Source organism: Clinocottus analis, unplaced genomic scaffold (assembly GCF_023055335.1).
Source record: "Clinocottus analis isolate CAN_PGR_092001 unplaced genomic scaffold, fCliAna1.0.p SCAF_29, whole genome shotgun sequence".
NCBI lineage: Eukaryota > Metazoa > Chordata > Actinopteri > Perciformes > Cottidae > Clinocottus > Clinocottus analis.
The window spans coordinates 988243-1004338 of NW_027176031.1; the positions used below are offsets into that span (position 1 = coordinate 988243).

Consider the following 16096-nt stretch of genomic DNA (forward strand, 5'->3'; position numbering starts at 1 on the left):
ACTAACAAAAATCATGCTGTATTAAAGAAGACTTGAAACTAGAGATTGAGACATGAACTCATGTTTTACTGAGGAATTCTGTATTATATTGTCATTACTCAGTTGAAACTCAACCCATATATCCATCGAGTTGTTGCAATCGACAGAACAGAAGTAATGGACGGATACTCAGAGAGAGAGACTGAAGAAAGAGCCGGGAACGAGCTTCATTCTACCAACTATAAAAGTGGATTTAACGGTTGTGTTGAGGTCTACATCCCCAGCTTTAGTGGACTGTAAAAAGTGTTCCTTTATTTTGTCTGAGTTGGGCCTTTCTCCACTTCGACTCCATAGTCCACAGAGATAAGGACAGCAGTCATGCGGACAGGACGGAGGGAGGAGGTGCTGGTGTAGGTGTCAGGGGGTGGAGGAGGTTCGTACTGAGCTGCCAACACCACTCGTTGGACTAAACCAAGCTGATTGCTGGGATTGCACTGAGCTGGCTGGTGTCCTCTAAGCCAGTTACACACGGGCAATTGAGCAGCTGATCATTAACTGCCGACAAGAAGTCAATACAGGAGCACAAAGAATGACATTGAATGAGATCCTCTATGCAGCATGCAGCACAACCTGCTACATGCTGATTGTATCACATGCTCATGGCAATCAAATCATTAACCTCTACCATCTTCTATCTCTTTGATAACTGCACTATGTACAAAACTGGTTCAAGTCATTCAAATGAATGAGCAAGCAAAGCGATGTTGTCTGACAACGCATTGTGATTGGCTAGTCAAATAAGCCTAAACACACTGTGACACACTACATTTTTACCTAAGGATCTAAGCTAACAAAGGAGATATGATGGATCCTTCAATTACTTTCCAGAGATTTAAAATCCTGTTTGTATCACTCATCCTCTTCAGGGTTGGGGTGACTCATCCGGAGCGGACCTACAGTAGCTCTGGACTTTGACTTGTCCATGATCATTTAAGGCTATTTCTCTCCCGATTCTTTCTTTTTCCCTGTACCAATGCTTTCTGACTATACAAGTCATGTGTTACAAGTAGTGTTTAGCCAAAGTTTTGCATTAGCATATGGAGCTTATGGTGTAGTGTTGGTGTAGTGTACAGCCCAGTGTTGGTGTAGTACACAGCCTGTTGTTGGTGTAGTGTACAGCCTAGTGTTGGTGTAGTGCACGCCATAGTGTACGGTGTAGTGTTGGTGTAGTGTACAGCCTAGTGTTGGTGTAGTGCACGCCGTAGTGTATGGTGTAGTGTTGGTGTAGTGTACATTACAGTGTTGGCACAGTTTGTGGTTCAGTGTTGGTGTATTGTATGTTGTGGTGTCGTGTACAACGTAGTATACATTATGTATGTTTTAGTGTACATGGTGTATGAAGAGTGTACGGCGTAGTGTACTATCCACAGTCTTTGCTACTGGAAAACCAAAAAAGACCGAGTCGAGTTAAGTAGAGCAATGGGGCACCATGTCGAGGGAATATGGCAGAGAAAGAAATGATTGTCCAATAGATGGAGATGTGGTTTGTCAGTGTACTATTGGATTGATAAAAACATAACTAGCCTGGATAAGAAAATACATACCAACAAGCCAGAGAGAGAGAAAAAGCATTGCATTAGTGCAGTTGTTGGAACACGGAGCAGTGATTGACTGTAAATAAGAGTGTAAGAGTGCAGCCGCTGTGAGTTGTTTAAGGAGGCGTGATGTAAGCCTACAGTCGATACCAAACCTATCTCCTGTCATGACTCTCCAGGCTCTCCCTCCCCCACAATGCTCCTCTGCAGACGCCGATTAGTCCCCCTCATCACTCTGCGGAGACTGAGAGATACTATACAGGCTATTTGTCGACGGGGTTATTCACTTACTGATGCTCAGACAGCTGGCAGGAAGAAAGACTGGCTGTCAGCTGGCAACCGCAGCACCGAGATGACAAGCAACCTTCAGAGAGCGTTGATAAATTAATGCAGCGAGATGAAACACTGCGCTCATCAAGCACCAATCATTTCAATCTTTTCATTAATCCACGTGTCTGATATCCAACGCCCTAATCAATTATAGTGAAAAACAGACTTTGCCATAGTCACTGTAGGGTAGTAGGGTTTTTTGTGTGTATGCATATTACAACTTAAATAATTAATCAAAACAGCCTCTGCAGGAAGAGTTTATTTGTCAAATCGCTGTCTTTGTAGTCAAACTTTGACTGGACGTCATGTCGCCCTGTTACACAGAAAGATGAATGACTCACAACACAGATAAAGTGAAGGCTGTCCTCCCCACATGCACACATGGGTCCAGATGACCAGCACAGTTCATTTAGTCTTTTCAAATTGGTTTAAGTTAACGAAACCTAGACAATTTAGTCTACTTCATATTCACAACGTGTGATTCTGCATATTTGCAGTACAACAGCAGTTAATTTCCTATGTTCTCCAAAAGGGAGGAAATGGTTCGGTGAATAATTGATGTCCTTCTAGAAGCCGTCTCTCAGCCATACTGCCGGAGCAGAAGGCCGATGTGTCAACCCAAAACCTCCACCGCCTTAAACGTGTGCGAAACGCTCCACAGCAGCAAGGCATCCAACAACACACTGTGTTGGCTAGACAGTGGACCCTGCCTCCTGGGCCCTGCCTCCTGGGTCTTGCCTCCTGGACCCTGCATCCTGAAGCCTGCATCCTGAACCCTGCCTCCCAAGCCTTTCCTCCTGGACCCTGCCTCCCGGTTCCTGCCTCCTGGACCCTGCTTCCTACTCATTATATTAATCATTTCTGTCATATTCTTGTAATGTGCTATTACTCTGATACGTTGTTCATTCTGGTCACATGACATCTATTGCTTCTGTCCATCCGGGGAAAGGGATCCTCCTCTGTTGCTGTCCTGAAGGTTTCTTCCTTTTTTTCCCTGTGAAAGGGTTTTTACTATCTTTCTTTGGGGAGTTTTTCCTGATCCGATGTGGGGTCTTGGTAGAGGGATGTTATGTGTACAGATTGTAAAGCCCTGAGGCAAATGTGTAATTTATGATTCTGGGCTATATAAAATCAACTGAATTGAGTTGAGTTGCATTGGGCTACAAGAGCTTGAGTGAAGTTGGCAAAGTAAAGACACCCTGAAAATTAAAACTTACTGCAGAAGAATCCCACCTGAGAATTCTGTCCACAACCTGAAATGTGCTGGAAAACTAACAGCTGTCCCACAATGACAATAACAATTCAAACTCTCTCACCGGCTATCTTCACTCAAGGTCCAACCTTTCCTTTATTGGTCTGAAGTGAGAAAACTTCACCTGCTTATGAAACCTCAAGATATGGTAGAAAGCTGTGGGCTGCGGGGAATAAACCAACTGGAAAGTGAAACGGCAATTAAGATTATGTTGTACAACTACTGGTATTAGAAATGGTATATATAATTCAGAGCATTATCTATGATTGTGGGATTCATGCCAGGGAGGGGTTACCCTTAAGATAGCCACAGCACCACCCCTAAAATCCAAAGACAGCCCTGTGGTAAGTTTAAAATGATGGTTCTAATGCCTTAGAATAGCTTGTATTGAGTGCCTTTGTGAATGTCACCATGTGGCATGCTCATGACTTTCAGGGGTCTACAGCTTTAGAGCCTCCACACAGCTCTCCACATGCCAGCGGCTGGAAGTGGACAGGTCAAACCACGGCAGTAGTGCTGAAGGAGCTAACAGTGTTTTATAGTGTCTCCACCGTTTAATAATAATATGGAGGACGGGCCAAACAATGCTCCATTTAGTAGCGAACAATAAGCATAAAAATGTCATCTTCTGGATCCAAACATTTCAGAATCAAAATGCAGTAATGACATGACACATGTAAATGATTCAAGTATCAATGAGTGCAGGTAGCAGAGTTGTAACCAGGGAAACAAAACATAACCTTTTGTCAGCCAACAAAGCTCAAGTTCCCTGAGAGGTGTGAAGTACTCTTTGAGAAATATTTCATGCATCTCAGCTTCTGGAGAGAGGGATCAAATAGCTGAAGTGTGTATGTGAGCCAGCATGTCATCTATGAGTTGACAGGATGTAATACTTAATAAGCAGTGAACTGTGTTTATAATAGCAATAAGGATATGATCCTGGTTGTGGGTGAGCTCTGAATGTCAGTAGATTTTACAAATATTAATGTTTTCAGAATGTCACATTGTCAGTACAAATATGATACAAGGCAGAGGGAATTATGAGCTGTTTAACTTCCTAGCTCTACCAGCTTGTACTACATCATTAAAACTACTAATGACAAGATTTATTTATAGCTATAAAAATACAGTCTTTTATTTCCTAAATGTCCTTGAATAGTGTGCTTTCATGCAGATAACCACTATAGATGTCCTTTTCAAAAGTATTAGGGTTACATTCACAACTTTTGATAGTTTACATCAACTTCAGAGTGGTTGAAATGATTTTTCAGTAAGGCGGTGAAAGAAAATACTCTTTATTCTTGTAGACCAGCTGCTATACCAAAACAACAGAAACGCTTTCTATTGGCCGATCCGTGCTGCTGGCAAAACAATCTGGATCTGTGCTCTTCTAAAAGTTTTGCAACTCTCCGTGACTCAACACCACGAGAGGACCTGACCCTCTGATCTCAGACCAAAGACAGAACAACATGCGACTATATACATTCCAATAGTCACCTGTAATGACTTCTGGATTTGACTGATCAGTAATCCCATTGAGTCACACAGAATGGAATCCAAAGAGAGATTCCAGAGATTGAAGAACATTTCACAATCAAATTAATCACCTTATCTGGAAAGTCGTAAAACATTTAAACTCAACATTTAAAGCAGGAATAACCTCTTAATGGTTTCACAACTTAAGTCCCTGGGCAACTCTGGAGAAAGATGCTTGCTTTCACCTTTTTTAATATTATTTCAAAACCGCAATCTTTTCCTGACCCAAACCAAACCCTGTGTGACACAAAACCTGCTCTCTACTGTCACACTCATGCACACGCTCATTAAAGGCAACATCTTCAGCAAAGGACCGGCCATCAGGCGGCACATTTAGAGAATTTAGCCAAAAGCTTGCTGCGTCATTTCTATCTCAACAACAATTTCAACAAGACAGGCAATGACATTCTTTCTGTGATCGAGCTGATGAGCTGCTGTTAAAAAGGAAATCAAACAAAATGAAACGCTGCACGGAAAACTGTGAAAGGCTGCTATTACTGTAAGAAAGGGTCAACACGACATGTTCTTCTGGCAGAGAAGCTCCTGATTACATTGGGTGGTTGGCCTTTTAATTACAGCTCTATAATTATGTTGTAATTAGACAACAATGACAACAGTGCATTATAGCAAATTACAAGTCAGGGAGGCAATTGTTACTGCACAAGCGTGGTTTATTTTAATGTCTCCCTTCACACATTTGGTCACATCCCAGTGTGACCGAGTCGTCTCCACACATGTCTCGACGTTGGGTTTTAGTCTCAACCAAAAGCCACGGACACACGGCAGCTTTTTATGGTGACACTTCCTGACGGGACAGCTGCTCACGGACTACCTCCATGAACGCTGTTCAATGTGAGCGCCGCTCATCTGTCGCGGCACATTCCCTCACGCCCCAGTACAGGAGACTGGACCGGGTCAGCAGACGGGTCAATGGGACCTGGCTCCGAGAGAAATGATGGAGGAGTGACAGATACACAGCTGATGGCATTAAGGCCTGAGGTACGAATGTGATGGTTATAGATATTGAAGGAAGTTTGCCTCGAGACACTCTACAGTCTGTACTACATCCTCTATCTTTAAACCAACGATTAAACAATCGTTTTGATAAGTGGGTCATATGTATTGGTAAAGCACCTTCCTGTCCCATTTCAAATAGTGACTTCTCACATGGTTCTGTGAAACAAACCAACTTGGGGTCATTTGAGGTCTTTCATACAAATACACACCAACAATTAAACTTGAGTTTACAATGAAACCAGTCACTCAAAATTAAGCCCCGCCCTAAAGTATCCTCTGCTTTTTGACTCTAATACATTTGTTACTGATACACCTCTGTAGCCATTTTACTTTTGTGTTTTGATGGCTGAAATAATTCTAACACAAGCATTAACACATTTATAAAAATAAGATGTTTTTTTTTTTGAATTCCAAGCATTAAAATCACACCATTAAAAAAAAAAAAGTCCATTCCGGTTTCTCTGCATTTAAAGTGCTGTGAGAGGAATATTCAATCCATGCTGTATTGAAGAAGACTTGAAACTAGAGATTGAGACATAAACTCATGTTTACAGTGTTAACTGAGGGAATACATCAAGAGAGGAGTAGAGTCATTTATATAGACTTCTATACAACCAGAGGAGTCACCCCCTGGTGGTCAAGAGAGAAAATGCAGCATCAACACATGAAGCATAGACTTCTATACAACCATAGGAATTGCCTCTTGGTGGCCAGGAGAGAGAATGCAACTTTAACGCATCAAGCATAGACTTCTATACAACCAGAGAAGTTGTCTGGTGTTTATAATGAACTTGAGAAAAAAATACAAAGTGGTAATAAGGTGGACTTTTCCACGCCCGGTGATGTCCAGTCACACCCTCTCTTACAAGCCAAGACATATTGATCATGTTGTATTGAGGTTTTTGAAAAGCACCTTAGGTACATGCTTCTGTAGGAGTTGGTTTTCTTGGAAAAGAAAATGTCTGTTTGAAAAGGTTTGTACTGGAAAACAAATTGTACTTCACCAAGTCCTATTCTTAAAACCTGAAACACAGAATCATAATAAGGGACACAAATCCAGGTTTACGGAATATAAACTGAATGCCTGCCAGCACAAATGTCTGTCCGTAGCCTGCAGGAGTCACTTATCATCTCCCTCCGCATCAGCCATCAGCATGCTAATGTATCTGTAGACAGACAGGCAGGCCAAGAGGAGGGCCCTTCAGATCTGTCTGATGATTAATATCCCCCTTCATGTGTGAATGATGACACATATTTAAAGAATCTCAGCTCCCCCTGCTCTCCATTTTATTGTGCTATCGAGCCTGGATCAGTGAAATGAAGGTACTGAGTGGTTCTCTTAGACCCCCCCCCATGACTAAATATGTTCTTTAACCTCAATTAAATTATTTTCCATGACAAAGACAAGACGATGACGAGATGTCATTATACTCTTACTGTGACAATATCAAATGCATCATTCTTGACCAAAAAGGATGAGACTTAATGGTAGTTTAAAAAAATAAAAACTTGACAAATTTCTCTAGCTGAACCTGACACTGGATCATTTTGTAAAAAACACTAGTCACATCCAACACTTCAATGTATTTTATATATATATATATATATATATATATATATATATATATATATATATATATATATATATATATATATATATATATGTATATGTGTGTGTATATAACAAAATTTGTGCTACTACAGTGTGGTTGATGTGAAGGGAAAGTGTTGTGTCAATTACGGATAGAAAGGTACGGTAGATATCAGGCTACAGCCAGCAGACGCTTATCTTAGCTTTGACTTAACGCTGTCTAAAGGTATCAACATCTACCTCCCAACACCTCTAAAGCTCACGAGCTAAACGATAAGTCTTGTTTGTTAAATTCAAACAACGGCCCGACCATTTTACGAGACATTGTGTGCCGGATTATGTCTTGGCTGGGATTGACTTCTTTACGCTAGAAAATATAAATATTTATAGATATTATATCTTGTATTAAATATAATCCATGTCATTGGGATTGCTGTTTTGTAGTTTAGGCACCAGTATTGTTTGAAAAGTATCGATTTAGCACCGGTATCGGAAAAAACCTAAACGATACACATGCCGAGTTGCTTCACGTTGACGCGCCAGAGGCATTAGCTGGAGATGTTTGATCGACAAAGAAATAGGCCTCGAAATCCAATCTGTGAGTGACTTGATTAAGTCTTGTATAATAAATGGCTTTAATTACAGATAACTGACATACCGCTAACAATGACAAGGGTGCAGCCGCTCTTTGAAAGAGGCGGTAGTTCATTATGAATCGGATAGGCTTCAAAAAACACACCAACAATCCCTTTAAGGAATCAGAGAGGTCCTTGATGAGCAGAGGAGTCTGAGGAACCTGGAACTGGCCTCTGAAGGATGCACTTCACTCACAAAAAGAGGATTCCCTCAGGCTGGTACAATAAAAGGAACGTTTACACTTATTTACGAACAGCTACAACAACCAGTAAAGTCACACATGAAGGACACGGCAGAGAAAAAACTCATTTAGTTGCGATGTCATTCCACAAAGAGAGGAATGTGAGAGGGGTTTAGTTCCAGACAGACCAGTTATAGATGTCTTTCTCAAGAACTGAAGGAGCAGGAAAATATAATGGTAATACATTTTATCGTTTTTTAAGCATGTAGAAGAGAAAAGGGACTTTGAATTCCATCAAAGAGGTAAGGAGCACAGTGAAATGCTGTTTCCAAAAGGTTTCAGAATGTGTTACTGAAAGGGCCGACCGGGGACAGGGGCCACTGTGTCTGGGCCCTCTGTGTCAGGGGCCACTGAGGCCTCTGTGTCAGGGGTCTCTGTGTCAGGGGCCTCTGTGTCAGGGGCCACTGAGGCCTCTGTGTCAGGGGCCTCTGTGTCAGGGGCCACTGTGTCAAAGGCCTCTGTGTCAGGGGCCTCTGTGTCAGGGGCCTCTGTGTCAAAGGCCTCTGTGTCAGGGGCCTCTGTGTCAGGGGCCACTGTGTCAGGGGCCTCTGTGTCAGGGGCCACTATGTCAGAGGCCTCTGTATCAGGGGCCACTGTGTCAGAATCTTCTGTGTCAGGGGCCACTGTGTCAGGGGCCTCTGGCCTTCACCTACAAGATGTCCCTCAGAGAGACTCAAAATAAACAGAAACCAATAAAGAAATAATACTAAATGAAAATAAAACACAAGTACACAATGTGGCAAAACAAAAGAGACCACAAAGAGATTTAAAATGACTACAAAGAGACTTAAAATGACCACAAAGAAGCACAAAACCAAAACCAAATAAGACAAAACAACTACATAATCGTGTGCCTCATGTTGGAGAGGTGCTGGGTCCATTGTCTCATAATCCCTGCTTGTGTACATCTTGAGCAGTGGTCTTGTGTCCTGGTGGAAAACGTGACAGCTCCCTGAGCTCCTTGTGAAGTATTCATCAGAAAGACAAGAGCACACGGAGCCTCAATGCTAATCACTTAATACATGCGACCTCACACAATATCCTGGCAAACAAGCTCAAATCTGGAGCACAAACCACACAAAGGCCGGATTAGCTCCATTAGCGCAGGAATCTCACAGGCAATTAACCTGCCGTCAGCTAAACCCTCTCAGATTCCATTATGTGGCACCGAGCGGAGGAAGAGGAGGAGGAGGAGGAGGAGGAAAAAGAGGAAGAAGAGGAGGAGGAAAAGGAGGAAGCAGAAGAAGAGGAGGAGGAGGAAGAAAAAGAGGAGGCAAGCTGTCACAGAAAGCAGCGGTGAGGTCATGACCTGAGGGAGGAAGTTCACTATAGACACAAACACACACTACACCATGTACCACTGTAAACACAAATACACATCTACAAATTCTTCCAATCACAGTTAAACTTTTAAATATGATCTGAACATCAACACAGAATTACAAAAAAAATAAATGACGACACAAAGTGGCATTAGCACCACAAATCTGCCAGAGAGGGTTTGTTTGTTCACTTCCAATTCATTTTGTCCAAAGTTCTCTCTTTACCTTCACCATCCATTCATCCACCCCTTCATCATCTATCCATCTATCATCCATTCATCTATTCATCCATCTACCCATCCATTCATCCAGATATAAATATTTGAACAATGCTTTCATGATCTCATATTTTACTAAAGATTTAAAAAGAGAATAAGAAACAGGTGGAACATGTTAGCAGTGTACAATCGGGTCAGCAGGTGGCGCTCCACCCGGCTTCAGGAGCACTAGATCTCTAATTCTCTCCTCGTGATCAAAGACAAGAGCAGCCTCGTGCTGAGGTTTCACACATAACAAAACAAACCACAGAGAAAATACAGAATTTGGCATTTCCAAATGTTTTGTCATCTCTACAGAAATCAGAGTCTCTCAGTTGTTATTTATTCACCTGTCAAGTAGCTACACTACGTTTAAAAGACAAGCCATCGTCTGGTTCTAACCTTCAGCAAGAGCTTTTCTTGCCTAACCCTAAACAATGTTTTACAGCATTAACTACACACCACTGTGCGCTTCTGCAACGCCATGCAGCGGCGATATGAAACGTACGTTTGACTCAATATTTCCATGCTTTGCAGAACTGGGTTCTGGCGACAGGGTTGTTTAGATAACGCCTTACATCCTTGAAAGTCGAAAAAAAGTCCTTTTGACTTTCAGACAGATGCACTGCAGGAAACATGCATCTGTTGGTCTTTGATTCACAACTGTGTCTAGATCAGTCCAGAGTCTGATGGTCCAACGTGTCCAGCAGAGCAGACAGTCAAAACGCTAAAATATGGTTCTGTTCACATTTTAATATAGTCATATTTGTACAGCACATTGTTTTACCTTCACATAATTATTGTTATGCTAAGCAGTCATGAACAAAAGGCCTTTGATAAATGCATAAGTCATAATGAAGTCAACCGCCTTGACTTCTGCTTAGTGTTACGAGCAACCTGCACACCTTAAACAATACATCATCACATAGCTCTTTGGAAAGAAAACCTACAAGACATTATAATTCATTATTATTATTATTATTATTATAGAAATGTCAGGGTTCAGGTTATTGATCAGCAGCCAGTATGTAGGGGAAGAAAAGCCACATGTAGAAATGAGCTGGAGTAACATGTTGCTTCTTTAAACCAACACTTCCTATTTGATGAGAGCATCCCCAGAGACCAGCTCTCTCCTCAGCACCACTCGTCAGGCCAGTAAGTGAGCTCCAGACCTCCTCGTGGTCCGGTTAGAGACCCATTCAACTCACGTCTTATTGACCTTGCACAACTTTTAGAAAACTACAACTGTTACATTTAGATTTCTGGACAAACTGGAAGCTGAGATTGGAAGTCTTCCTCCTCTCAGTTTGAAAGAAACTAAATTAAATATGCACTTCTAAAACATCCGTCTCAATGGGCTCCCTTTTACCTCTGGAAAAGAACACATTTCTTGGCTTGGAGTTAGGCATATGCTTTTATTCTTTGGCTTACATTTTTTCCTGCAAGGTTAAAATGATGTTTATTTAGCTGAGTCCAGTATTGTTAGACCTGTTGAAAAGAGACTCTTTTAGGCCAAAAGAATGAAACTGTTGACTCAAGATCTCTATCTATCGCTCTCCACACACACACACACACACACACACACACACACACACACACACACACACAGGGCATACTTGTGTGTTTCTCGCTTCACAAGAGTAAATCCATCAGTGGATTTAACACTTAACACATGTTTCACACTGCTATAAGCAGCAACAGTCATATTCATAGTTGTACGTGATAATCAAGCAATCTTTAAAGACTTTTACCAAGTTTGTTCTATAGTCTTCTATCCAAGTAAACTGCATATCTTAAGGGTTTGAACTGTTGGAATAGAAGACATAGTCCACTCTTCACTCAATCACGACAGTGACTTATTGCTGCATATTATATGGAGTTTTGTGGATTTGTAAATGTGTAATAAAACTGAGGAATACCGTCAGTGTTGTTACACAGAGCGTTATCAATGTGCTGGAGGAGCTGCAGTGAAGGCTGGTCAACGTGTGTGAAACAGGAGGAGGTGAGCATCAGACCACAGCGAGCTCTGCATGTTCCCGCACGTCACCAGATCACCAGATCACTGAATCACTCACGTTGCCTCTGCAGCCGCAGCGGGTGTCGGGAGCGCCGGCAGTGAGAACATGTGTCCGAGCAGCAGCTCCTCACGAGCCGACATGGTGTTCTGAAAAGAAACCTGAGAGCACTCCAACTTTGAGAGGGAAAGAAAGTGTCCCGAGGCGTGTGCGTGTCCCAATGCGCGTGCGTGTCCCGAGGCGCGTGCGCAGCCGGCGCGCTCGGCTTGAACGCTCCACAAGGTGAGCGAGGCGAGAGCTTACCTGAGCCCGGGTCCACAGGAGGCTCGTGAGGAGAAGAGAGCTGGTTCCTCGGGAGTGGCGCAGCCCCATAAAGCACCCGCCTCCTCCCGGCAGCCTCGCGGGGGGGGACGAGATGTGAGCAGCCGCTGGTGAGCGGCGGGGGAGAGGCTGCGGAGCTCCGCGGCGTGGTCCAGCTCCTCGTGGCTGCAGCGGCGGGGTCAGAGCTGCGGTCCCTCCCGAGAGCGAGAAGCTGCGAGGAGCCTGCAGGCACGCTGATGTCTGCCCGCGTGACGTCACAGGTATCGGGTTTTAGCGGGGAGGCTCTGCCCGCGTGAAGCTCCGCTGAGGGGGTTGTGTCCAGGCGCAGGTGAGACAGGCTCCACTCACGTGATTTACCTGGAGGACCCAGAGGAGGCGGGGTCTTTTATCCAGAAGCAGAACACGAGTGTCAGGTCAAGTTGGCAGGAGGGTAGTTTCCATCAGTGCGTTTACATGCTGGTATTAATTTGAATTTTGCTTTAGTCGGACTATGCTCTCTTTCGGGGCAACTGCTATTATCCTAATATACATGGCAGTGAATAAATCGAATCATTGGCCGAAAGCATGTCATATCCGATACGATAGGTGGCGCTGTTTTCATTACATGTATTGGTGATACAGTCATCTCCGCTTGACCTCTTCACTCTTCATAATGGAGAGAACCCCGCTACCTTCGGTGGTTGTCGGGGAGCTAGCGGAGAGCAAACAGGGAACCAGCAGCAGCGCTAGCTGGCAACAGCAGGGAGCTAGCAGAGACACCCACCGAAGGTAGTATCGCCTTGTAACCCGACTTTTACGTTTGTTTCTGCCGGCCGGCTCCCGGCAGTGACAACTTATCGTCTCTTTCGACCTGGGATGGAGGGAGAGAGGGAAGGAGGGGGCGGCGGGATCTTGAGCATGCTTAAAGGCGCATAGTCCAGTTCCTAATCCGATTCACCGTTCACATGCCAGGATGTCCGAATTATCAACCGAGTCGGATCGAATTATCCAGGGGTGATAATTGGATCGTAGTCGGACCGCAATTATTCAAACAAAGGTGTTTACATGAAAGGGATAAATCGATTTCAGTCCGATTAAGCCAGTAATTCGAATGCATGTAACCACAATGCATAAGTTTCCTCACATCGACTGCCTTGGTTGTTGTTGTAAGAGGCTTACAAAATTTAAAAAAATCTTCCTTTATCACGTCGTCTTTCATAAAGGGCACAAATACAACAAGCTGGCTTAGGTTGGAAACGTCGGCGGGCTCGTCGAGTTGGAGGCTGAATTTTGCTGGGCTTGAAATCAGATCTGCAACTACTTGAGCCAAGATGTCAGTGCTCATGTTGTCTGTTCTGCTGCTCATGGTGTCATTTGAAAGAGGAATTTGGGACAAGTTTTCTTCAGCAGATTATTCCAGCATGATATTCGCCATCTTTAACGGAGCTGGTTTTACGAGTGTTTCACCAATGGTGTGTGGTTTGCCCTGCTTTGCAATCAGGGACGGAACTTCATATGATGCGGCGAGGATCGGTTTGTCGATGGGTGCAACGCCGAGAACAGGCAGGAGTAAGAAAAGAAGATAAAAGAAAAATTGTGTGTTGCGGCCCAATGTTGCCATGTGAACCGGGCTCTACTTTATGTGTCTTGACCCCTGCCGAACCCCTGAGAGTGACTCACCGAACCCAGGTTAAGAACCACTGCCTTAAAGTCGTCTTGAAGCTAATTTAGATGACTTCAACAATGTGAACGCAACGCTAGCTTTCAGAACGAGACTTCTCTGAGCGACACAACTCCCAACAGAGTGGATCAAGCTGAAGGTAAAGAAGAAGAAAAGGTTTATTTCTCCACAGCCTTCTCCTTCAAGACTGGACCAATTCCAAAAAGTGTAATCCCCATTTATCATCTAAACACAACAACATGTACACGAGGGTCCAACACCACAGCCAATGACGGTCCCCAACCGAAAGAAAGTCGCAGAAAACACCCGACAAGTGGCTTTAATGGACCGATCGGTACACCACAGCACTTTAAACCCGGTGTTTACCAGATATGAGCTGTGGGAAATAAGTCATAAGTAAAGAAATCTCAGTGGACAAAGACCAAAAGGACTGATCCCTAGATGTGTTGACCCCTTACCTTGTGAGCTGCAGTGAGACAACATCGCACATCTTTTGCCAACACACATGCAAACATGAAAATCGTGGCTTCACGATGAGGAAACATCTTTTTAACTGCAAAACCAATAAGCCTGTCACTATTGACAAAATGTTAGCCAACACAAATGGACATATTCTGATGATTCACCAAGCAAATTTGAAGAGCTCAAACCGTAAGTCCCATATGTTATGAGAGAATGAATGGAACAGACCACCAGTCCTCACACACAGAGATCTGACAGATTTACACTATATCCTGGATGTTCCATCCCATATCACCATGGAGAGGTAAAACTAGCACAAACGTATGAGCTCCCATAAGTAGAGTCTGTTTTAGAGTTCCAGTGTGAAGTCGTTCCTGATCACAGCCGTCGCTCGACCAGCGGAGCAATGTGTGAGCTGTCAGCGAGGGCGAGGAGACAAAAAGAAAAAGAGAAACACACCGGGTTGGAGTCACGGGGGGGTTTCCTCACCAGAGGCGCAGGGGCAAAGAACAAAAGCAGCACAGTATGGCACATATTTTCCTGACAATTAAATGTCCGGAGCTTGCAAAATAAATGAGGTATAATTACTTCCATTAACTTGGAATGTGAGAGGCGGAGATCAAGATGGGAACACAACTACAGTGATGTCATACCGTGTGTCTCAGCCACAACATACGAGGAAACCTCAGCATACACAAAATAAACATGAAAAATAAAAGACTGCTCAGGACAAACCATATGACGGAACTGTGCAGAATTGAAAGTTATTAGGTTATCAGGAATGCATTTTAGGTTATTATAGCTGAGTATTGTTATCAACTTACTTTTGAGTAATTCATTAGCTAACCATTAGCAAGGCTATCGATAGGTAATATGCTGTAAATTATTGAGTGATCACTATCAATGCTTATTATGTAATGAGTGTTGTTAATGTTAGTTATTGACTACTAAGTATTGCTTTAATAATAAGTGTTATTCACTGGGCTCATGTTTATTATATTACTAATGTTAATGCCTCTTGAGTTCTCGATGGTTACAATCCATAGAAGGCACCTGTAAAATATATAAACTATTTCTCTTCACATGCACATATTATTAATATCATCTTTATTGTCGTCATTGTATTACATCAATGTAAGTGTATACTGGAGAGTGTATAATAGTTTTAAAGTTATTTTTCATTCATTTAGCATTTTCAGTTTTTATTTTTTTCTTCACTAGTATGCAGTTCAATATTTGTGGAAATGAGTTATTGAAACTCATTTTCATGCTTTTGATACGCATGGTGTCAACAGAAGAGAGATATTTTCATCCATGCTGGACAGGAAGCCACTGGCATGGAAAGTAAGGGAAGACATGGAGAGAGGAGAAGATGAAGAAACAGAAGCACTGGATTGAAGGAACGTTCTGGAGGAAAACATGAGCACATGAATGTTTCTCTGCCGATGGAAACGTGCTGTACATAAAAAACCTGACCATGTTTCAACAGTGCATTGACATTGTAATATTGTTTTGACTGGGACCATTACCATTCAGTCATCATTCAAATGCTCCCTGAAATACTCAAAGAAATACTTAACACAAACAAATAACCATTAGCCTCACAAACAAATAACCATTAGCATCACAAACAAATTACCATTAGCATCAACTACTCATCCTGTGTTACCTGGAAGTCGTGAAGATTTTACAGTATTGGTTGTTTCCTGTGTCATTTTGAAGTCCCTGTCGTGTGTCCTCTGTGTTCCTGTACTTCCTGCCCTATGATGGTTGTTTCCTCCTGTGTCTCATCACCTGCACCGTCCCCGTGTATTAAACCCTGCGTCTCCTGCCCCAGTGTCGGTTCGTCCTGTGTGTTTACGTTCTGCGTTTTGATGTTTTC

At 43.0% G+C, this 16096-nt stretch overlaps 1 protein-coding gene across 8 annotated transcripts in view; it reads right to left on the bottom strand.

Annotated features, from left to right (window-relative positions):
- The window catches only part of ptprfa (protein tyrosine phosphatase receptor type Fa), a 234180-nt gene that overhangs the window by 177324 nt on the left and 40760 nt on the right, over positions 1-16096 (bottom strand). The window contains exon 1 of one of the 8 annotated variants that reach the window (XM_068593168.1): positions 12075-12263. The exons of the other annotated variants lie outside the window; for them this stretch is intronic. The gene's annotated coding sequence lies outside the window, so the exon portion shown is untranslated. Of the gene's footprint in view, positions 1-12074; positions 12264-16096 lie in introns of those variants that run through there. 8 annotated transcript variants of the gene reach the window in all.